A 24,390-nucleotide genomic window follows, 5' to 3' on the forward strand; every position below is an offset into this window, starting at 1 on the left:
CGCGTCGGGTCATGTGACCAGAAAATAACACTTTTTATTGGTTCATAACAGTTTTGGTTTCATAATGATGAAGCCCCTGGTCATGTGACCTGAAAATAACACTTTTCATTGGTTCAATAATTTTTTTTTTCTAAATTTTGAGAAACTCACCCATTTCTCTCACTATTGATTTGCACTTGGAGAGAGCAAGAGGTGTTTTATGAATTCTCTACTCATTAATTTTCCTGATCTACAGCAATGGCTGCAAGGGAGTCATCCAGCAGTGATTCAGATGGATTTGTGCAAGAGGACCCTCCTCACCAGAAAACAAAGAACCACTTTATCTGGAAATTTTATGACATCCCTGAAGGACAAAAAAAAGTTAATGCAAGTAAAGTAACTTGTAAAATATGTGGCAGTATTTTATCCAGAGGCAATCCTCTAAAAAAATATAGCTTTGGAAATGCCAATTTAATTAGGTATGTCAAAAGAAGACACCCCAAAAATTATTCCAGGGAGAGTTTCAGGGAGCTGGCAGAGAATGCACCAAGAGATGGCGGCAGCACCTCCACTGGTGGAGCAACACCTTCAGGAAGAACACGTGCAAGAATGGTCCCTAACGTTCAGCCGGTCTTTGCAGGCATAACATTTTTATGCGTGGACTGTGATGAACTACTTTGTTATGGAGAGCAGAGCGTTGAACTCATTGCAATGAAGAGACAGGAACACCGATGCTCTCCCCGTCCCTAAATTTTTTCATTTTTTTGCTCCTGTTGAGCAGTTTTTGAATCCCTGTTTTTGTTTTTCCCCTGAAAAAAATCCAAAAAAAATATAAAATCGTTTTAAAAAGTATAAAAAAATATAAAACATCAAAAACAAAAAAAAGTTCTTTTCAGAACTACCTCCAATTTTTACAAAAATTCTATTTTTTTTTTTAAAAAGTGTCATTCTTTTTTCTCCATGGTCCGTACCTATATACAAGCACAGAATTTCACTTTTGAAATCTCACTATTTCCCAAAATACAAATCCTCTACCTTGCAAATGTTGATAGCAAGCATTATCAAAAAGCAGAACACAAACCAAGAGCAAAGAAACTCAAGGCCTTATTTATAAAGGCCTTGCGCCAAAAGAGCATAACTTATTTCCCATGTATAAAGTGATGCACTGGTTGCACAAGGCAATCATAAATAAGGGCCACATGAAAATACCATTCATTTGCACCCAAAATCGTTTTTTGAATAACATTTAAAATGCACTGCCCAGAACCTATGTACAAGCACAGAATTTCACTTTTGAAATCTCACTATTTCCCAAAATACAAATCCTCTACCTTGCAAATGTTGATAGCAAGCATTATCAAAAAGCAGAACACAAACTAAGAGCAAAGAAACTCAAGACCTTATTTATAAAGGCCTTGCGCCAGAAGAACATAATTTATTTCCCATGTTAAAAGTGACATACTGACGCCACAAGACAATCATAAATAACAGCCAAATATAAATTCCATTGATTTGCCCCCCAAATCGTTTTTTGATTAACATTTAAAAAACACGGCGCAGAACCTATATACAAGCACAGAATTTCAGTTTTGAAACTTCACTGTTTCCCAAAATACAAATCCTCTACCTTGCAAATGTTGATATCAAGCATTATCAAAAAGCCAAAAAAAAAAAAAAGCAAATAAACTCAGGGCCTTATTTATGAAGTTCTTGTGCCACCAGTGCGTCACTTATTACCCATGTTTAAAGTGATGCATCGGCTGCACAAGGCAATCATAAATAAGGGTCAAATGAAAATACCAATGAATTACACCCAAAATCGTTTTTTGAATAGCATTTAAGAAACACTGCGCAGAACCTATGTACAACCACTTAATATCACTTTTGAAACATCACTGTGTCCCAAAATACAAATCCACTATCTTGCAAATGTTCATACTAAGTATTATCAAAAAGCAAAAAACAAATCAACAGCCAACAAACTCAGGGCCTTATTTATGAAGGCCTTGCGCCACAAGAGCGTCACTTATTTCCCATGTTTAAAGTGATGCACCGGCTGCACAAGGCAATCATAAATAAGGGCCAAATGAAAATACTAATGAATTGCCCCCAAAATCGTTTTTTGAATAACATTTTAGAAACACAACACAGGACCTATATACAAGCATACAATTTCACTACTCAAACATAACTATCTGCTTCCAAATATTCTCCATAGAGCAAACAAGTCTCTATCTTAATTGAATAAATCATTTCTTACCTTTACAAATGCTTTGGGAGATTGAAAACAGTGTAGGACACACACACCAATTTTTCTTTAGCAGAGCAAAAGGTGTGCACTCAATACACTAAAACCAAGACTGGCATAGAAAATCTCTAACTTTGTACACATATGCCTTAATTCAACCAATCAAAAGTCTTCCCTCACTATTTTCAAACCAACACCCTTCCCCCTCTCAGATCTTTCTATCTGTTACCATAGCAACTCATTCCTAACTGAACTCTCAGGTTCAAAATGTTATTGTACAATGTTGCAAATTAACTCAGCAAGGATGTTAAACACAACCATGCACCCTAACTTTCAGTTTTCGACTGTCTGAATCCACCAATCATTGCTTGTGATTCAAGAGCAGTGAAACTCCACAATTATTTTTTTGTAAACTCCTACTGTTCCAACTGCCATTTCATTCCCACACTTCATCTGACTGCACCAGAACCTTCTCACATCATGTATTCTGTATGGATTATTGGACATAGCTACATCCACTGGGCTCAAAGGTATGCAGCAAGCAGAAATTATCACAACCTTGATTTATCAAATCTGGAAATCAAGTGGATTGGCCAGAGAGGATTGAGATGTCATCAATTGATACCATTGGTGAAAACCTTTTTGCATCTGCCAAGCCCTGACCTCTTAATAGTGCACTGTGGTGGAAATGATTTGGGCACTATGACTGGGGTTGGTCTGGAAATGCTTTTAAAGGACACCTTTGATCAATTGATGACACTTTTTCCACAAACTGCCTTGGTATATTCCAAAATATGCCAAAGACAGAAATGGAACTGGTCCAACCAATTTTGTCCACAATTTGAGAAAGCACGGAAACATGTGAATAAATCTGTTTCTGCTTACATGAGAGACTGTGGAATGGGTTCAGTATACAATAATAACTTGCGTTACAACATGCAAGACATCTACAGAGGAGATGGTGTGCACTTCTCAGATGAGGGGAATAGAATATTCCTCCTGAATTTAAGACTGTGCATTGGAACCTACTTGTAGGTACCTAAATCAACCACAGAACCCAAAAGCTCTTTTCAGAGCTACCCTACCTCTGATCATTCAAAACGTTTATCTTTCTCTAACTTTTTTCACTATTTTTCACCAAAGATCGCTTCCCGGTACGCGTACCGGTGCGCGTACCGGGCGCTTCCCCCGCGGAAAATTCAAGAATTTTTTTTTTTAGCCTTTATGTGCCTCCTAAGCCTCCCTCAGAAAACCTAGAGGGTCAGGAAGTGTATACCGTGCCCCCTTCTACCCATTCCGAACATTGTTTGCCCTCCATCTTGTGTCTCGATTGTACCGAAACACAAAATGGAGGACTCCCGTTACGCTGCCGGTACGCGTACCGCGGCGCGCACCGGTAAGCGCTCCATAAAAAAAGGTGGGAAAGTAATTTACAGAAAAACCACTGGAGACACTTTCATCAAATATAGAATAGGCCCAACTACATAGCAGTCCCTTCCATTTGCCCAAATTTGGTGGAATTCCATTGAGACATTTAGGCTACAGGCCTGTCTAAATATCCTGAGGTAAATTACATGACCAAAACACATATGAAGTGTTAGAATTTACAACCAATTAAAAAGTTTCTTTCATTTTCTACGATTATTTACTGACATTTGATTGGTTATGTACATGAATAAATAAAAAAAAATAGAAGGAAACACAGCCATTTTGACTACTGCTTCCTGAAGTACATTTGAAAAGAAATAACACTGACAACTTCAACTGCTTTCTCAAAGGTAAGTTGTTATTTTGGAAAGTGAAGTATGTTGTACACTTTAAGTTAATTTGAGAAAAAATATTCTGTTAGTTATATACTATCCCTCTGTAATAGTTATAGATTGAGATAGACTTCTCTGTTATAGTTATGGATTGAGTTAGGCTTCCCTTGTATTATTATAAATTTACTTAGGATTCATCACATACTCTTTGTTATATTTCAAATTCCAGCCTGATACCATACACTGCCCAAAGATAACTTCACTGTTAAAAAATCCAAACTACATCTCTGAACTTAAACCCAACAGTGCCCTATCTCTACTGATATAATTATTTTTTATGCAATTTACAGCAACAAAATGGAAGGAGAAAATAATATTTCTTTTGAAATTGTTTTGGACAACAACCATGATGGAAAAATGCTGAAAATGATAACATTGACTTTATGGATGAGTCTCTGGACCTTGAATTACTTGAGTGTGTGGAATCAATGGAAACACAGAATGTAAATGAAGAGATTCCAGACAACATTTTATTAGAAGTTTTATTAAATTATGAAAAAGAATAGGAAGAATAAATTTATATTTAATAATCAAAAATTGTTCGAGCCATTATTCATTTTTATATGTAATTCATCAAGAACATCAAAAATGTTTAAAATATAAAGTGAGACTTATAGTATACTGTACAACTTGTTTGTGTTACATAGAAAGTTTGCTCATAGTTACTTCATTTCTCCCACCATATTATCTCCAATGTCTATTTTACATCTCTTTTTCATCTCCTGCCTCCATGTTGTTTCTGCTTTCCTGACAGACTATGGTATGGATTGCATATACCACAATAACTTCTGTAACAACATGCAAGATATCTACAAAGGAAACGGTGTATATTAAATTATAGACTCTGCATTGATACCTACATATTGGTACTTAAATAAAAAAAAAAAAAAAAAAAACAATTAATAAACATACAATTTTTTAAAGGGATTTTTTTTCCCATAGTACGCTCCCCGGTGCGCTCCCCGGTGCGCGTACCGGGCGCTTCCCCCGTGAAAATCGAAAAAAAATTTGAGACCCGCGGGGCCCTTTAATGGCCCCCACATCAAACATAGGGGGTCAGGGGGGGTCTACCCTGCCCCATAGGGGGTCAGGGGGGGTCTACCCTGCCCCCTTATGGTCAATTCCCCCCTTTGTTTTTGCCACCTCTTGTGTCTCGATTTTACCGATACACAAGATGGAGGCCGCTCCAGACTGTTTAGAATGTTTACAGACACCCGAGACCCAATCAGCTTTCTGCGCGCAAGTCGCGTGGCACGCCCGGTGCGCGTACCCGTGCGCGTACCGGGGCGCGGCTCTAGATATATATATTTTTTTGAACCTAAATTACTCAAAATCCACTGGAGCAGATATCTTGAGACATAGCAAAGGCACATCGGGCTACCAGTCCCTACAATTTTGCCAAGTTTGGTGTAAATCCATTCAGCCGTTCGAGCTAAAAGTGAAATCGACCACCCTATGGAAATTAACATGGGGAAAACGAGTTTTGGGACCCCCCTTTTATCTCAGACCCCGCTTGACGAATCCCCCCCAAACTTTCAGGGAAGGACCGGGGGGCCGCGAGGCCATTTTGAGGAAATTTTCAGGCAGATTCGTCAACGGGCGCCAAAGTTATTCCAAATAGAATTTTGAGATTTACCATTGAAAAAAATCCTAACTATAACTACCTACTGGCGACCACCAGTAGGATATATATATATATACATTGACCGTGAGAAAGCTGTGTGTACACAGCGAAACGCGTCGGTGCTTTTGCTGAAAGACTGAAATGCCATTTGGTAAATAAAATCGGAAGGAAACTATGCTGACACCGTGAGTGCGTGTTCATTTCTCCTTCCTCGAAGGAGAGTTGTGTTACAATTAATTAAGGCTGGGCTCAGCCGAGGAGCACGCACCGAAGAGAAGCAGCGCCAGGGGTCTGCCAAACCGGAGCCAAACTGGAAGCATATATATATATATATATATATATATATATATATTCACTGAAAAAAACCCCATAGGTTTCAGGCCTTATATAGTTAGGAATTAGCATTTAAAAAACCTTTAAAATTCACTCAAAAAACTATACGTTTTAGGGGTGTTATAGTTAGCTGGACATTTCACTCATGCAAAACCATTGAAATTGCTCCTATATAGTTAGTTGTACTAACTATATTTCGCGCACCCGCAATCCACTGCTGATGATGTCACATATTACATCATTCATGACAAGGTCAGTGACATCACTGATGACATCTCAAATGACATCACTTATGACATCATTCATGTGACAATCACATACACCTTTTCATACACTAGTAAAATCTTTCATCACTCTTTGTAAAATACAGAGTATGATATTTGAATCCATTGTTACAGCAATACACGTATCTAAAAACCCACTCAGTGATTCATAGATGTATACACACATCTAATCACTTACCTGTAGATTCTCTCATACATGCTGTCAATGAATGATAGAACACCATCAAAAATACTTATACACCTAAATCGACATTACACACCAGCACACATCGTATTCACATATGAAGTCATCCTACTCACTTATGCAAACAATGGATCATACTTATATATTTACTTAGCTACACACTTATACAAAGACAACTTCCTCTATTCATTTAGATAGTAAGTCATACTTAGTGAATTATAAAATCATTATTACAAGTATAAAGTTATCCATACAGTCACGCACACAATCATTGAGTCTTATGTATACTTATTTATATACAACAACTGACACATACACTGCCTTTTATTTTTCTAGTTTGTTGGACATGTACCATTGAGAAATATATTTGCTCATCACCACACCCATAAAGATATTCACTCACCCAAACAACTGTTAGAACATGTAGTTTTAACTTCATATATCTAGTGAATAAGTGATGTCATTTCAGATGTCATCAGTGATGTCACTGACCTTGTCATGAATTATCTAATATATGACATCATAAGCAGTGGATTGCGGGTGCGCGAAATATAGTTAGTACAACTAACTATATAGGAGCAATTTCAATGGTTTTGTATGAGTGAAATGTCCAGCTAACTATAACACCCCTAAAACTTATAGTTTTTTGAGTGAATTTTAAAGGTTTTTTTTAAATGCTAATTCCTAACTATATAAGGCCTGAAACCTATGTTTTTTTCAGTGAATTTCAAAGGTTTTTTAAATGCTAATTCCTAACTATATAAGGCCTGAAACCTATGGTTTTTTCAGTGAATTTGCGAGGTTTCTTAAATGCTAATTCCTAACTATATAAGACCTGAAAGCCCACCAGGAATCTCCAGTATGCGCCAGGGGACTGCATTGCAGAGAGGTGTAATGAAGCCACGCCCCTTTTTACACCTCTCTGCAACGCAGCCCCCATGCATGTTTGAAGAGGGGGAACTAATTCCTCTTGCATACTGGGGGTCCCTGGGGGCCAACTAGCCCACCTGGAACCTTCAGTATGCACCAGGGGTCTGCATTGCAGAGGTGTAATTAGGCTATGCCCCTTGTTACACCTCTCTGCAATGCAGCGCCCTGCCGCATTTGCGGAGGGGGAACTAATTCCCCTTGCATAGTGGGGGTCCCTGGGGGCCAACTAGCCCACCAGGAGCCTCCAGTATGCGCCAGGGGGCTGCATTGCAGAGAGGTGTAATGAGGCCACACCCTTTTTTACACCTCTCTGCAACGCAGCCCCGTGCATGTTTTAAGAGGGGGAACTAATTCCCCTTGCATACTAGGGGTCCCTGGGGGCCAACTAGCCCACCTGGAACCTCCAGTATGTGCCAGGGGGCTGCATTGCACAGAGGTGTAATGAGGCTATGCCCCTTTTTACACCTTTCTGCAATGCAGGCCACTGGTGCGTTTGCAGAGGGGGGACTAATTCCCCTTTCATACTGGGGGTCCCTAGTTCATATCTGCCCAAACACCGATATTCCAAACGATTGAAAATGACTTTTCTTGAGAAACATTTGGATTTGGATTATCATGTCCTATACTTTGGAATTTTTGAAAGACTGACTTTGAGGATGCTATAAATTACTCAAGTCTGCCCGAATTGTGTGGGTAAAATTGATACCTAGTCACTTTGAATAAGAATGTACTTACGTCTCGTCTAACATTTGGAAGAAATATCTAGTTATATGACAACAGGATACCGACGTAACTTGAAGGAAATAAGAACGCCCTGAAGAAGTTCTGTTGTCCAGAACGAAACGTTTTGGCTGCTGTGGTACATAAACTTAAGGAAAATTAAAGCATTTGAATATACACCAAGATTCAGCGCTTCAATAAGGACTCTAAGTGATATGATTTGATTGGACTTATTGTGCAAGTGGTGCTGTGCCAAACTTTGAAATATTCTCCACTACTCTCTACTACTTACTCTCTCCTACTTCACTACTCTCTAATACGCACTCTCTACTACTCATTCTCTACTACTCTACTAATCTCTACTACTCTCTCTCTCTACTACTCACTCTCTACTACTCACTATCTACTACGCTCTACTACTCACTCTCTACTACTCTCTACCCTCTACTACTCACTCTCTACCCTCTACTACTCACTCTCTACTACTCTCTCTCTACTACTCTCTCTTTACTACTCACTCTCTACTACTCTCTACTACTCACTCTCAACTACTCACTCTCTACCCTCTACTACTCACTCTCTACTACTCTCTCTCTACTACTCTCTCTTTACTACTCACTCTCCACTACTCTCTACTACTCACTCTCTACTACTTACTCTCTACTACTCTCTACTACTCACTCTCTACTACTCTCTACTACTCACTCTCTACTACTCACTCTCTACTACTCACTATCTACTACTCACTCTCTATTACTCTCTACTACTCGCTCTCTACTTCTCACTCTCTACTACTCTCTACTACTCACTCTCGACTACTCACTCTCTACTACTCTCTACTTCTCACTCTCTACTTCTCACTCTCTACTTCTCACTCTCTACCTCACTCTCTACCTCACTCCCTACCTCACTCTCTACTACTCACTCTCTACTACTCACTCTCTACTACTCTCTACTAACTCTCTACTACTCTCTCTCTCTACTAGTCTCTACTACTCACTCTACTACTCACTCTCTATTATTCTATCTCTCTGCTACTCACTCTCTACTACTCTCTACTACTCACTCTACTACTCACTCTACTACTCACTCTCTACTACTCACTCTTTACTACTCTTTACTACTCACTCTCTACTGCTCTCTACTACTCACTCTACTACTTACTCTCTACTACTCACTCTCTACTACTCACTCTCTACTACTCACTCTACTATTCACTCTACTACTCTCTACTACTCACTCTCTGCTACTCTCTCTACGGCTCTCTACTACTCTCTACTACTCACTCTCTACTCTCTATTACTCACTCTCTACTCTCTACCTCTCTACCTCTTTCTACTTCTCTCTCTACTAGTCTCTACCTCTCTACCGCTACCTCTCTACCTCTACCTCTCTACCTCTACACCTCTACCTCTCTCTACATGCACACACATACATATATATATGCCTATATATGCATATGCATTTATATATATGTATGTGTATATATATATATTCACTGAAAAAACCATAGGTTATAGACCATATATAGTTAGGAATTTGCATTTACAAAACCTTGAAAATTCACTGAAAAAACCATAGGTTATAGACCATATATAGTTAGGGATTAGCATTTACAAAACCTTATTTTATTCGCACAAAACCATTGAAATTCCATATATAGTTAGTTGCACTAACTATATATCGCGGACCCGCAATCCACTGCTAATGATGTCACATATTACATTATTCATGACATGGTCAGTGACATCACTGATGACATCACTGATGACATCTCAAATGACATCACTGATGCCATCACTGATGACATCACTGATGACAACACCCAGTGACTGTATGTTTCTGTAAAGTTAAAATATGTCTTACATATTGAAGAATGAGTGGATGTATAAGTGTCTGGATGAAGGATTTAGTAGGTGCATGACTGACTGTATGAGAGAATGATTAAATGTGTCTCACTGAGTGGGTTAGTGACTAAACTGTCTTAATTTGTACATCATTATGTCTGTTGTTCTGTAAACTGCTGCTTGTGTTGATCAGTAGCTATATCAGTAACTATATGGGTTATTGAATGGTTGCCCAAGTATTTGTATGGGAGACTGAGTATGTTTGTGGGTGGCTGGGAGGTGTATGACTCTGTGCATAGATGTGTGAGCAGTTGATTCCCTAGGTGTATGGGTTCAAAAGTGCATGTAGAAACAGCTGTATGGACAGTTGACTGTGTGCATGAGTGTATTGGTGAGTGAATGGATATCTCAGTGCTACATGTCAAAGTAAGTACATATGTAAAACACAGTCCATGTGAGAGTTGACATATATAAATAACTGAACATAAGAGCCAGTGAATGTGAGAGTGACTGTATGGATCATTGTGAACTTGTATCAGGGATTGTATAAGAGAGTAAATATGTGTTAGTATATGTTTGAATAAGTAAGGTGTGTATAACTGTATAGTTGAGGAAATGGAGGTGTGATTGATTCTTTGCATGACTGACTAGGTGTGTGAGTAACTCCATGGATGTGTGACAGTCTGTGAGTGTCTGTTTACACTGAGTGTATCTAAGGTTATATTAGAGTCTGAAGATGTTCATTGTATTATCACATAAATTATATCATCATTGATGTGATCAGTAATGTCAAATGAGATGTCAGTGATGTCATCAGTGATGTCATCAGTGATGTCATTTGAGATGTCATCAGTGATGTCATCAGTGATGTCACTGACCATGTCATGAATGATGTAATATGTGACATCATTAGCAGTGGATTGCGGGTCCGCGATATATAGTTAGTGCAACTAACTATATATGGAATTTCAATGGTTTTGTGCGAATAAAATAAGGTTTTGTAAATGCTAATCCCTAACTATATATGGTCTATAACCTATGGTTTTTTCAGTGAATTTTCAAGGTTTTGTAAATGCAAATTCCTAACTATATATGGTCTATAACCTATGTTTTTTTCAGTGAATTTCATTGGTTTTTTAAAAGCTAATATCTATAGCTGTAAAATATATTCTTTATTACGTGACGTATCACGTAGCCGGTGAGACGCCTCATGATGCATCGCATAACCGTGACGTATCGTCTCTGCAGTGCAAACAAAACCCGTAACGTAAGCGCGCCAGAGCACGCTTAAAGATATATATATATTTTTTTAACCTTAATTAGACAAAATCCACACGTGCACATATCACAAACGTTCAAAAAACACAATATGTCGGACTCCCGTTACACTGGCGGTTAGCTGCCCGGTTAACGTACCGGGAAGCACCTTTACCGCGAAAAATCGCAATTTTTTTTTTCTTTTGCCCCGCGGGGAACTTTAATAGCCCCCTCATCAATCCTAGGGGTTCAGGAGGGGTCTACCTTACCCCTTTCCTTCATTTACACCTTTTTTTTTTTCCACCTCTTGTCTCTCGATCCCACAGAGAGACAAGATGGCGGCCGCTCCAGACTGTTTACAATGTTAACAGCCAATCAGCTTCTCCTCAGAGTCCAGTTACACTGCCGGTGAGCGTCCCGGTTAGCTGCCCGGTTCGCGTACCAAGACACGTCTCTACGGCGAAAAAATCGATTTTTTCTTTTTTTTTTGGGCCCCGCGTGGCTCTATAATATCCCCCTCATCAATCCTAGGGGGTCAGAAGGGGTCTACCTTGCCCCCTTTCCTTCATTTCCCCCTTTGTTTTGGCCTCCTCTTGTCTCTCGATCCTACCGAGAGACAAGATGGCGGCCCCTCCAGACTGTTTACAATGTTAACAGCCAATCAGCTTCTCCGCAGACTCCCGTTACACTGCCGGTTAGCTTCCCGGTTAGCTGCCCGGTTAGCTGCCCGGTTCGCGTACCAAGACGCGTCTCTACGGCGAAAAAATCAAATTATTATTTTTTTTTGGGGGGCCCCGCGTGGCTCTATAATATCCCCCTCATCAATCCTAGGGGGTCAGAAGGGGTCTACCTTGCCCCCTTTCCTTCATTTCCCCCTTTGTTTTGGCCTCCTCTTGTCTCTCGATCCTACCGAGAGACAAGATGGCGGCCGCTCCGGACTGTTTAGAATGTTGACAGACACCGCAGAGCCAATCAGCTTCGCATCGCAAAGTTCCGTTACGCGAAAAGTACGCGAACCGGAGCGCTGCCCGGAGCGCTGTTACAGATATATATCTTTTTTTGAATGTTAATTTCTCAAAATCCACTGGAGCACATATATTGAGACCTAGCAAAGGCACATCGGGCTAACAGTCCCTACAATTTTGCCAAGTTTCGTGCAAATCCATTCAGCCGTTCGAGCTAAAAGTGAGGCCAACCGCCCTATGGAAAAATGAATGGGAAAAACGCGTTTTGGGACCCCCCTTTTTTCTCGGCCCCCCCTTGACGAACCCCCCCAAATTTTCAGGGGCTGCTCAGAAACAAAATGTGCCATTTTCCTGAAAATTTCAGCCAATTCCGTCCACAAACCCCAAAGTTATTAGACATAGAATTTTCAAAAGTTCCATAGAGAAAAAATCCTAACTATATATACCTACTGGCTATCGCCAGTAGGTAATATATATATATATATATATATATATATATATATATATATATATATATATATATATATATATATATATATATATATATATATACATATATATCTGTATATCTATATAAATACAAATATAAATGCACGCATACATATACATGTATGCATACATATGCATGTTATTTACATGAAAGTTTAAAAAACACTAATAAAAGCAAAGCTAAAAAGCCAGCTCATTACAAACAGAATGGCTTTAACTTAAACGAGGGCGAGATCTATTGCATTTTCAATGCTTGTTTACTTTGGTTCCATCAAGAAGGCATTCAGATGTGTCACACATTTGCCATAAATTCTGAATGTTAGCACTCTAGTTAGTCATTAGATCACTGTAGTAAAGCTACTGCTCGCCAGGGAGGTCTGCTGCTGGTATTCAAAGTGCATGTTTCAGTCTGCATGTCAGAATTTTTTTAATGAAATAGAAGAGGATTTGAGAAGTCACTCAAAATGTGCCCTCATTTATCTTTCTGAAGCACTAATCATACATCCTATGGCAAAATGAACCCCCTCATTTTGTTCCTTTTTAAATTAAATGTTTTCAGACTTACCACTTCATTCCAATCAAGATGGCTTCTGGTGTGCCATACTTTTGTCATAAGTAAGACTGTTAGCGCTCTAGTTGTTCTTTAGAACTCTCTGGGACATTCTGTCATTGGGCTATACTTGGGCTACATCTGGGTGATATTTGGGCTACATTTAGGCTCTTTTACTCCAGTATTGGAACTTTCATAGATTCCCATTGCTTGTATCTTTCCCCGTCGTCGGAATGGGAGCCTCGGTAATAAAATATATATATATATATACCTAGGTAAATACACCCTAATAGGTGTAAAAAGGTAAAAAATTAGGCCTAGGCCTCATTATCTTTTGCAGCCTATTGCTGTCATTATGTAAAAGGACCCAAAGTCCCCTTAGCAACCAATCAGATCAGCCTCACCCTGTAGAACCTTCCTGAGAAAGCTCAGAGCCTCAGATTTTCTACCGCTTCGTTGGTGACAGGGAGTCTCCTTAGAGCTCTGCTCTAACTTCAACTTGAGGTACTGTTTAAACAGTTTTTCTTTGAGGATTTCTTTCAGCTTTGTCATGGCTGATAAGGAAAAGAAGAGCCTTTTCAGGTCTTGTGCCACTTGTGGCAAAAAACGACTTTATACAGAGGATCAACATCAAGACTGTATTTACTGTCTATACCCGGACCATAAGGTTGATAAGTGTAGTATATGCAGGAGAATGTCTGTTAAAACCCTCCGTGATCGTGAAGGACGGCTGCTTCTGTGGCTCAGGAAGTTGGAAAGGAAGGATGAAGTAGTTTCTGGTGATGAGGAAGATGCCAGATCAACATCTTCGAAAACTTCATTGAAGAGGGGCGGATCGTCTGTGGACACTTCAACTGAACCCCCCTTAAAGGCTGTGCGTGTGACCTCTGATAGGTCTGGCAAGCCAGGGCCTATCGAATCTCCTCACGTGAGTGTAAAGGAGAGGGAAAGGCAGGCACTGCAGGTGCAAAAGGCTAAACTGGATGAGAGCTCGGCTGGGCCTTCCCACCAGGTTAAAGTAGCCAAGTCCGTCAAGAAACCGACTGTAGAGGCCTCTACAGGGGTCAAAACGGACTCTAAAACATCTGAGGTGATTTTGTCTCCTCAGTCGTCGACGAGCCACCCAGCGACAACGAGGACGACGACGAGAGCGTCGACGAGGACCTCGATGTCGATTCCGTCGACGAAGACCGGATCGACGACGGCGTCGTCGACGATGACCACGTCGACGGTTACCACCACGTCGACTAAGACCATCCCGTCGACGATGACTATTCCGTCGACGGTGGCAATCTCGATGACGACGATCCCGTCGACGAGGACGACGAGCCCGTCGACGACGACAGCTCCGTCGACGAGCCCGTCGACGATGAACTTGTCGACGATGAACCCGTCGACGGTGCCGTCGACGAGGCCGTCGACGGTGGACCCGGCGACGATGAGGGTTCCGTCGACGATGCCGTCGACGGTGAAGGGACTCTCGTCGACGGACCCGTCGACGACGATTCAGAACAAGGAAACGGTGGATTTGTTTTCAACGCCGTTGACGACAGGAGCGCCAGAAAACAGCAGAAGGAGGAGGATAACCCCAGATATGACTTCTCCTAGGAAAGTACCATCATTACCTCCACCCCTTTTGTTGGATGAGGATGACTACTCAGAAGAGGAAAATGAGATGTATGGGGATGCTTACAGTCCATCTCAATTGAATCTGAAATACCATGATTCGGATTTGGATGAGGAATATTACTATCAGAAGGCACAGCGGCCAGAAAGACAGGTTGCATACCAAGATACCCAACCACAGCAGGGTATGGTGACGATGCCTATGAGTCTTTTAACAGACTTAAGGGCGATGCTGGAGGAGTATAGGAGCAAGAAAGGGTCGCAACCTGTGGAAGGTCAAGCACAGGTTCAACCGCAGGCGGTGGCAGCAGAGTCAGTACGGCCTGCACAGGAAGAACATGAGAGGGCATATCCTCAGCAAGTCCAAGTGGATACCTCGGATGAGGATGAAACGGGGCAAAACCAAGATCATGACCAGGACAGTGAATGGAACCAGTATATAGCTCCGGATCCGGCTTCACCAGTGCCAGACCCGGTTGACTCGCCTCCGGCTGATGTAGGAGGTTTCTTCAGCCTGATGGAAAGAGCCACAGCGCGTTTTAAGTTAGCGATGCCTACAACATCTACGGATTGTTTTTTATACGATTTCAAGGAGGCATACCGTAAGGCCGTGCGCTCGATTCCCATTGTGGAGCACATATGGGAGGAAGGGAAGAAAGTGATGCAGACCCCAGCGACGGTCATTCCAACTCTTCCGCGCTTGGAGAAGAAGTACAAAGCTCCGGATGACAGTCCCGCCTGTTTGATTGGACAACCTAGACCTGACTCGGTCATATCGCAGGCGGCACAGAAGAAATCGCGGAATCCTTCGGCCACCCTCACGACTCCGCCGGATAAGGAGGGTAGAAGGTTGGACAACGCTGGGAAGCGTTTTTCGTCAATGGCTAGCTTGCTGGTCAGAGCGGCGAATGCCTTGGCGATCCTAGCAAGGTACGACCGCCAGATGTGGAGTGATGTGGCACACTATGTGAATCTGCTAGCGGATGACCAGAAGGCGGAAGCACAGAAACTTCTGGAAGAGGGACAACGTTCCTCTTCAGAGATGATTGATTGCGCGATGGACATCGCCACCACCTCTTTCCGTGCCCTAGGCAGTGCAGCGGTTCTTCGGCGACAAGGATGGCTGAGAGCTACATACTTCCGGCCAGAGGTCCAGAATAGGATTTTGGATTTGCCCTTCGATGGGGACATGTTGTTTGGGAAACATGTCGACGAGACCCTACAGGGTATAAAGAAGGACACGGAGACAGCAAGGGCTCTGGGGAACCTGCAATATAGGAAAACACCCTTCCGTGGAGCACGAGGAAGAGGTTTCTCTTCACCTAGAGGAGGTTATCAGCAACAGCGATATTCACAGCAGTCGCAGTCTTACAGGCCACAGTACGGCAATCAATACTATCAGCGGCAGTCGCAATCCCAGTCTTTCTCTCGCCAGAACGCTCGTGGACGACAGGGGCGTCAGGGCAAGGACGCTGGCAAGCGTCAATAGCGGCCTCCCGACTCTGCCAACTGTTCCTCCGCTTCTGGGATCTCCAGTGGGCGGCAGGATATCACAACATCTGAGCAGCTGGGAAGAGATTACATCGGATCAGTGGGTATTAAATATCATCCGGAATGGGCATACTCTAGAATTCCAGGACTTTCCACCTACAAGAGCTCCCCACGCCACTACTTCCGACCATCTGAACCTTCTTCAAGAGGAAGCTCAACAAATGCTTCAAAAAGGGGCGATCCAGCGTGTTCCCCTATCACAAAGGGGAGAAGGTTTCTATTCCAGATTTTTTCTGATCCGAAAAACAAAACAGAAGTGGCGTCCTATCCTGGACTTGAGGGAGCTCAACACCTATCTCACGAAACTATCGTTTCGAATGATTTCACTCCAGGACATATTGCGCCTATTGAACCCAGGCGACTACATGGCAACATTAGACCTGGAAGATGCCTATTTTCATATCCCGATCCATCCAGCTCACAGACGTTTCCTTCGCTTTACAGTAGGCAAGAGTCACTTCCAGTTCATGGTGCTCCCATTTGGATTAAAGTCCGCTCCTCGGATATTCACAAAGGTGCTGGCACCGGTAGCAGCATTTCTGAGGAGACAGTCGCTAGAAGTATTCCCGTACTTAGACGACTGGCTGCTGAAGGCCCCAAGCTTGCAAGAGGCATCAAGGGCAGTGGACACGTGCTTGAACCTCTTTATTCACCTGGGTTTACAACTCAACAAGGAAAAGTCAGTTCTTCAACCTGCAAGCACGGTGAAGTTCTTGGGAGCGATACTCAATACTCAGGAGTGCAAAGCCTTCCCATCGGAAGAGAGACAGATGAAACTCATATCGTCAGCCACCCGTTGCCAAAAGAGAAGTTGGATGACGGTCAGGATGTACAAATCTCTTCTAGGGTCGATTTCATCCTGTATTCAATTGATTCCGCATTGCAGGCTGCGAATGCGCCCCCTGCAGGAGGAGCTGGACCTTCAGTGGAGACAAGTGGAAGGTTCGTTCGACGACAGGGTGACGGTAACCCAGCGGATGAAACGGTCGGTTTCATGGTGGATGAAAAGATCTCACCTCACTGTGGGACTCAGTTTCAAGGCTGCAAGGGCTCCTCAGGTCATTACCACGGACGCTTCTCTTCAAGGTTGGGGAGCGGTCATGCAAGACCTCCAGGTCAGTGGTCACTGGACTCCGGAAGAACGTCATCTACATATCAACGTTCTGGAGCTAAGAGCTATTCGACTGGCAATGTTGGCTTTCCTCCCGAGGATTACAGATTCAGCAATCCTGGTGCGGACGGACAACACCACCGCAATGCATTACGTCAACAAGCAGGGAGGCACAAGATCGCCACTGCTTTCACAGGAAGCCCAAATATTGTGGGAATGGGCGATAGCGCAGAACATCACACTCGTAGCAGAACACCTTCCAGGAGTATGCAACACGAAGGCAGATACGCTAAGCCGCCTGAGAGCAGTCTCGCACGAGTGGGAATTGGAGGACGCAGTGATCAAGGACATCTTCTCCCGTTGGGGGACCCCAGCGATCGACCTGTTTGCAACACCGGGGAACAAGAAATGCCGGTGTTACGCAAGCAGGGAACACCATCGAGGATCACTGGGGAATGCCCTTTCGATGTCATGGTCAGGCGCGTTTGTTTACGCCTTTCCGTCATTTCCCCTAATTCCTCGAGTCCTCAAGAAACTCAAGATGGACAGGTGCAGGATGATACTAATAGCGCCTGCCTGGGCTCGCCAATTTTGGTACACGGAGCTTCTTCTTCTATCAGAGACACCGCCCATTCATCTGCAACCCAAACTGACACTGCTCTCTATGTACAACGGCCAAGTTCTTCACCCGAACCCGAGCTCGCTTCAGTTGGCGGCTTGGCTCCTGAATACAGAGAGTTTAAGGATTTAAACATCCCAGAGGAATGCAGGACCATCTTGGCACAGGCACGAGCCCCTAGCACTAATAAGACATATAAAGCGAAATGGAAGAGGTTCCATTTGTGGTGTCAGAGGGAGAATGTACATCCTTTCTCATCAGCTCCGCATCAACTTTTACCTTATATTCTTTCATTGGCACAAGCAGGTCTGGCTCATGCTTCTATCAAGGTCCACTTGGCAGCTATTTCCAGGTATAGGAGAACAAGATCGGGCCCCTCTCTTTTATCAGCGAGAGTAATCAAACAATTCTTGAAAGGCCTGTTTAGAGTTTTCCCGCCAGTTAGGCCCCCACCGCCGGTGTGGCACTTGAACGTGGTCCTGGCCCAGCTAATGAGACCGCCATTTGAGCCAGTACATAAGGCGGACCTGAAGTTCCTATCATGGAAAGTGGCGCTTCTCTTGGCACTCACCTCTGCAAGGAGAGTAGGAGAGCTTCAGGCTTTAACCATCAAAGAACCCTTCTTACAGTTCAAGAATGATACAGTTATCCTGCGGATGAACCCCAAGTTCATTCCGAAGGTACCGACGGACTTTCATCTTAACGAGCCAGTGATTTTGAAATCTTTTTTTCCTCGGCCTTCAACCCAGGCTGAGAGGACACTTCATTCTCTGGACGTTCAGAGATGTTTGAAATTCTATCTACAACGCACAGCTGGATTTCGAAAGACACCCCAACTGTTTGTGGCTTTCGGAGCCCCAAGGAAAGGATTTCCTTTGTCAAAACAAGGGATATCTAGATGGATAACTAGTGCGATCCGGTTCTGCCACCAGGCGGCAGGCAAACCTTTACAAGGACAGGTGAAGGCACATTCCACAAGGTCAGTCTCAGCATCAGCGGCGCTGTTTGCTGGAGTATCCATAAAGGACATTTGCAGAGCAGCCACCTGGAGCAGTACGCACTCCTTCACGAGACATTACTGCCTGGAGGCGGCTGCAAAGGAGGATTCGGCTGTTGGACAGGCAGTCCTGAGAAATCTCTTCCAATAAGAGGTGAGCTTTCCACTCTTCCCTCCTCCTGTTTTTTCAAACATTTCGTTTATTGAGCTTTGTTACTGCTTTATGGTGTATAATCTGTGATGTCATTAGTTTATAATGATTCTGTAACTGTGCACGAAATGTTTGAGGTATGCTAACTGCTATCTACTCTGATACAAGCAATGGGAATCTATGAAAGTTCCAATACTGGAGTAAGAAACAAGTTACTTACCTGTAACTTTAGTTCTCCAGTATTGGTAACTTTCATAGATTCCCATGCGCCCACCCGCCTCCCCTGGGAAAGCTCGTTTTAGGGCTAGGTGATTATATGGCGAAGCTACGGCTACGAAAATCTGAGGCTCTGAGCTTTCTCAGGAAGGTTCTACAGGGTGAGGCTGATCTGATTGGTTGCTAAGGGGACTTTGGGTCCTTTTACATAATGACAGCAATAGGCTGCAAAAGATAATGAGGCCTAGGCCTAATTTTTTACCTTTTTACACCTATTAGGGTGTATTTACCTAGGTATATATATATATATATTTTATTACCGAGGCTCCCATTCCGACGACGGGGAAAGATACAAGCAATGGGAATCTATGAAAGTTACCAATACTGGAGAACTAAAGTTACAGGTAAGTAACTTGTTTCTTGTCTCTGGTGGCCATCTTGGGAGACTATATGTCAGAATGTTTAAATGAAATTGAAGAGGATTTGAGAAGTCACTCAAAATGTGCCCTAATTTTTCTTTTGGCAGCAATAATCATACTTTCTATGGCAAAATATACCCCCTCATGTTGTTCCTTTTTAAATTAAATGTTTTAAGAGTTACCACTTTATTCCAATTAAGATGGCTTCAGGTGTGCCATACCTTTGTAATAAGTAGGACTGTTAGCGCTCTAGTTGTTCTTTAGAACACTCTGGGACATTCTGTCATTGGGCTATACTTGGGCTACATCTGGGTGATATTTGGGCTACATTTAGGCTCTTTTGTCTCTGGTGGCCATCTTGGGAGACTATATGTCAGAATGTTTAAATGAAATTGAAGAGGATTTGAGAAGTCACTCAAAATGTGCCCTAATTTTTCTTTTGGCAGCAATAATCATACTTTCTATGGCAAAATATACCCCCTCATGTTGTTCCTTTTTAAATTAAATGTTTTAAGAGTTACCACTTTATTCCAATCAAGATGGCTTCAGGTGTGCTATACCTTTGTAATTAGAATTAGTAGGACTGTTAGCACTCTAGTTGTTCTTTAGAACACTCTAGGAGGCTGCAGTAGAACACAAAGGAATCAACTGACAGTCTCTGTCCTTGTTGGATGTACATGTTTTACTGAGAATGTCAGACTTCATTCTCACATGACTGAGAAAGATAATGTGAATTTACAGAAAATGGGCTTTCAGTTTAGCTTATAGATACCCTTCCAAACCACTGTGGGAAAAGCATGAGATAATAGTTTTCTTTCAAACATGATTCATGATATCACAGCAGAAGTCTTTTTCACATGGTAAATTCACCTTAGAACACATCACAATTCCTACAATGAGTATGGTACCATCAACAAATGATTTATAATATAACTAAAGTCCTAAAACCCTATATTAACTACAATGCTTTTTAATGAGGTGCTATCATGTATATTGGTCCCAAGATGGCTGCCAACACTTCTTGGATGAAGTGCTGACAGCCAATCAGATCAGATGTGTGGTTAGGCTCCGCCCAGATATATATGTGTTTTTGAAGTTAATTTTCATAAAAACCACTGGAGCAATTTTCACCAAACATAGCAAAGACACATCTGCGTACCAGTCCCTACAATTTTGCAAAGTTTGGCGTTATTCCGTTCAGCGGTTCGGGCTGTAGACTTGTCAGACCGTCCTATGGAAATTAACATGGGGAAAACACGTTTTGGGACCCCCCTTTTTTCTCAGCCCCCACTTCACGAATCCCCCCGAAACTTTCAGGGAAGGAGCGAAGCGGAGCTGGCCAGAATTTTGGTAAATTACACACAAATTCCTCAACCGGCGCCAAAGTTATTCCCAATAGAATGTTGCGAATTTCGTATGGTAGCTAATCCTAACTATATATACCTACTGGCTATCGCCAGTAGGTAATACATATATATATAAATGTATATGGAACCTGGCTGCCGGCAAACCCGATGAAGTGATTCTGCCGAAATCAACATTGATGGACTTTACCGGCAAAAAGCGAACAGTGAGGGTGCATTCTGGGACCTGTGGTCCAAGTGACACTTTTGGGAATTAACTTTGATTGAAACGCAGTGCCAGCAAGCAGGTATGATGAGGATACTATATTCTCACGGAACTGTCCGGTTTTAACTATTGAGCACTGGCTGACACTGCGTTATGCATTTTGAATGAACAATACCTCACTGCCACTTTAAATTCTATCTGTTGGGAACTGGTCCCTTTTCAGTGTTCAAAGTTACGTGTATTTAAAAGCTAGCGAGCCCATCCTGCGAATGTCCAAGCTGCATATGATTAAGCCTCAGTGGAGGCGAAACGCGTAATGCAATGTTGGTGTCGCCATTAAAGAAAATTTCTCAAACAGCATGACTGGAGTGGCCGTTCGTTTAGCTACCCATTGTAGCTGACAGTGTTGATATATATATATATATATATATATATATATATATATACATAATATATATATATATATACATATATACATAATATATGTATATATATATATATATATATATATATATATATATATATATATATATATATATATATATATATATATATATACACATATCTACCTCAACAGGGTGGCCTGGGCGTGCGCGCCCAGGCCACCCTGTTGAGGTCGGGGCTCAAGGTCGGAGAAATGGAGGTGGATTGAATTGTCAAAAGATCCCGACCCGCCGGCGCCAGGCACCATAGTAAAAGGTATGAAAGGCTCAACCAAAGAAAAAGGTGCAGCAGAGCAAGGGGATACTAACAGACACAGGTCTGTTCGTGATAGCCTTTGAAAAGCAGATGCTGAGGTATGGCATGAATTATGGCAGCAAGATACCTTTGGGCCGGTCTTGTGCATGTGTGAAGTGAAAATAATTGATCGTATAGCCTGCAATTTCCCTGAGAAATAAAACAAGTATTTTGGAAAATGGAATTGCTGACTGAATCACAATATTGAAATAACTTCCCAGTGCATTAGGGACTTTGAAGCATTGCAGGACTGCAAAGTGACGTTGCAGTCCTGGATAAAGGGGACATCAAGGTCACGCCCTCAAACTATCCATATGGCTCACTTGTGACCAAAGCTTCACGCAAGCTGAAACGCGTTAGGACTTACCTGCTGCCATGCTATTGTATTCGTGATTAAAGCTCCTGTTTCCAAAGTCTGGTGCACTGCGCTCTTCTTTTGTTTCCACAAGGGAGGATTTCTTTGGATGTTTGCAAGGTGCTCCGGTCCCCGCGCTTCGATGCCACCCTGTTGAGGTTGGGGCTGAAGGTCGGAGAAATGGAGGTGGATTGAATTGTCAAAAGAGCCCGACCCGCCTGCGCCAGGCACCACAGTAAAAGGTATGAACGGCTCAACCAAAGAAAAAGGTGCAGCAGAGCAAGGGGATACTAACAGACACGGGTCTGTTCGTGATAGACTTTGAAAAGCAGATGCTGAGGGATGGCATGAATTATAGCTGCAAGATACCTTTGCGTTACAAAAGGGGATGATGGATGGAGCGTTTGAGCAAATCAAACACTCACCCCCAGTCAACTGATCTGGGTTTAATCCATCACCATTCTTTAGCTCACTCCGCCACCCCAGTTCGGACATGGCCATATGCAAATCAGTCTGACCCTGTGCCTCATGGGAACAGTCCAGCCCGAACTGCCAAGCCATGTCTTCCCTGGACCGGAAACAAGCATCCTGGGACCGGTTTCAGAATCATAATCCTCATCAGCCAGGCTATCTTGAATCCAGTGGCAAAGTGAGAAAGGGACTCACGTCTGAGCAAACCCTGCCAACTTAGGGCGAACAAAGCGATACAAAAGGGGATGATGGACGGAGCGTTTGAGCAAATCAAACACTCATCCCAGTCAACTGATCTGGGTTTAATCCATCACCATTCTTTAGCTCACTCCACCACCCCAGTTCGGACATGGCCATATGCACATCAGTCTGACCCTGTGCCTCATGGGAACAGTCCAGCCCGAAATGCCAAGCCATGTCTTCCCTGGCCCGGAAACAAGCATCCTGGGACCGGTTTCGGATTCATAATCCTCATCAGCCAGGCTATCTTGAATCCAGTGGCAACGTGAACAAGGGACTCACGTCTGAGCATACCCTGCCAACTTAGGGCGATCAAAGCGATACAAAAGGGGATGATGGACAGAGCGTTTGAGCAAATCAAACACTCACCCCCAGTCAAATGATCTGGGTTTAATCCATCACCATTCTTTAGCTCACTCTGCCACCCCAGTTCGGACATGGCCATATGCAAATCAGTCTGACCCTGTGCCTGATGGGAACAGTCCAGCCCGAACTGCCAAGCGATGTCTTCCCTGGACCGGAAACAAGCATCCTGGGACTGGTTTCGGATTCATAATCCTCATCAGCCAGGCTATCTTGAATCCAGTGGCAAAGTGAGCAAAGGACTCACATCTGAGGATAACCCTGCCAACTTAGGGCAAACAAAGCGATACAAAAGGGGATGATGGACTGGGGGTGAGTGTTTGATTTGCTCAAGCGCTCCGTCCATCATCCCCTTTTGTATCGCAAGATACCTTTGAGCCGGTTTTGTGCATGTGTGAAGTGAAAATAATTGATCGTATAGCCTGCAATTTCCCTGAGAAATAAAACAAATATTTTGGAAAATAAAATTGCTGACTGAATCACAGTATTGAAATAACTTCCCAGTGCATTATGGACTTTAAAGTATTCCAAGGCTGCAAAGTGACGTCGCAGTCAAAGATAAAGGGGGCATCAAGGTCACGCCCTCAAACTGTCCATATGGCTCACCTGTGACCAAGACTTCACGCAAGCTGAAAAGCGTTAGGACTTACCTGCTGCCATGCTGTTGTATTCGTGATTAAAGCTCATGTTTCCAAAGTCTGGTGGACTGCTCTCTTCTTTTGTTTCCACAAGGA

This window comes from Lissotriton vulgaris, chromosome 11, assembly GCF_964263255.1.
Source record: "Lissotriton vulgaris chromosome 11, aLisVul1.2, whole genome shotgun sequence".
Classification (NCBI taxonomy): domain Eukaryota; kingdom Metazoa; phylum Chordata; class Amphibia; order Caudata; family Salamandridae; genus Lissotriton; species Lissotriton vulgaris.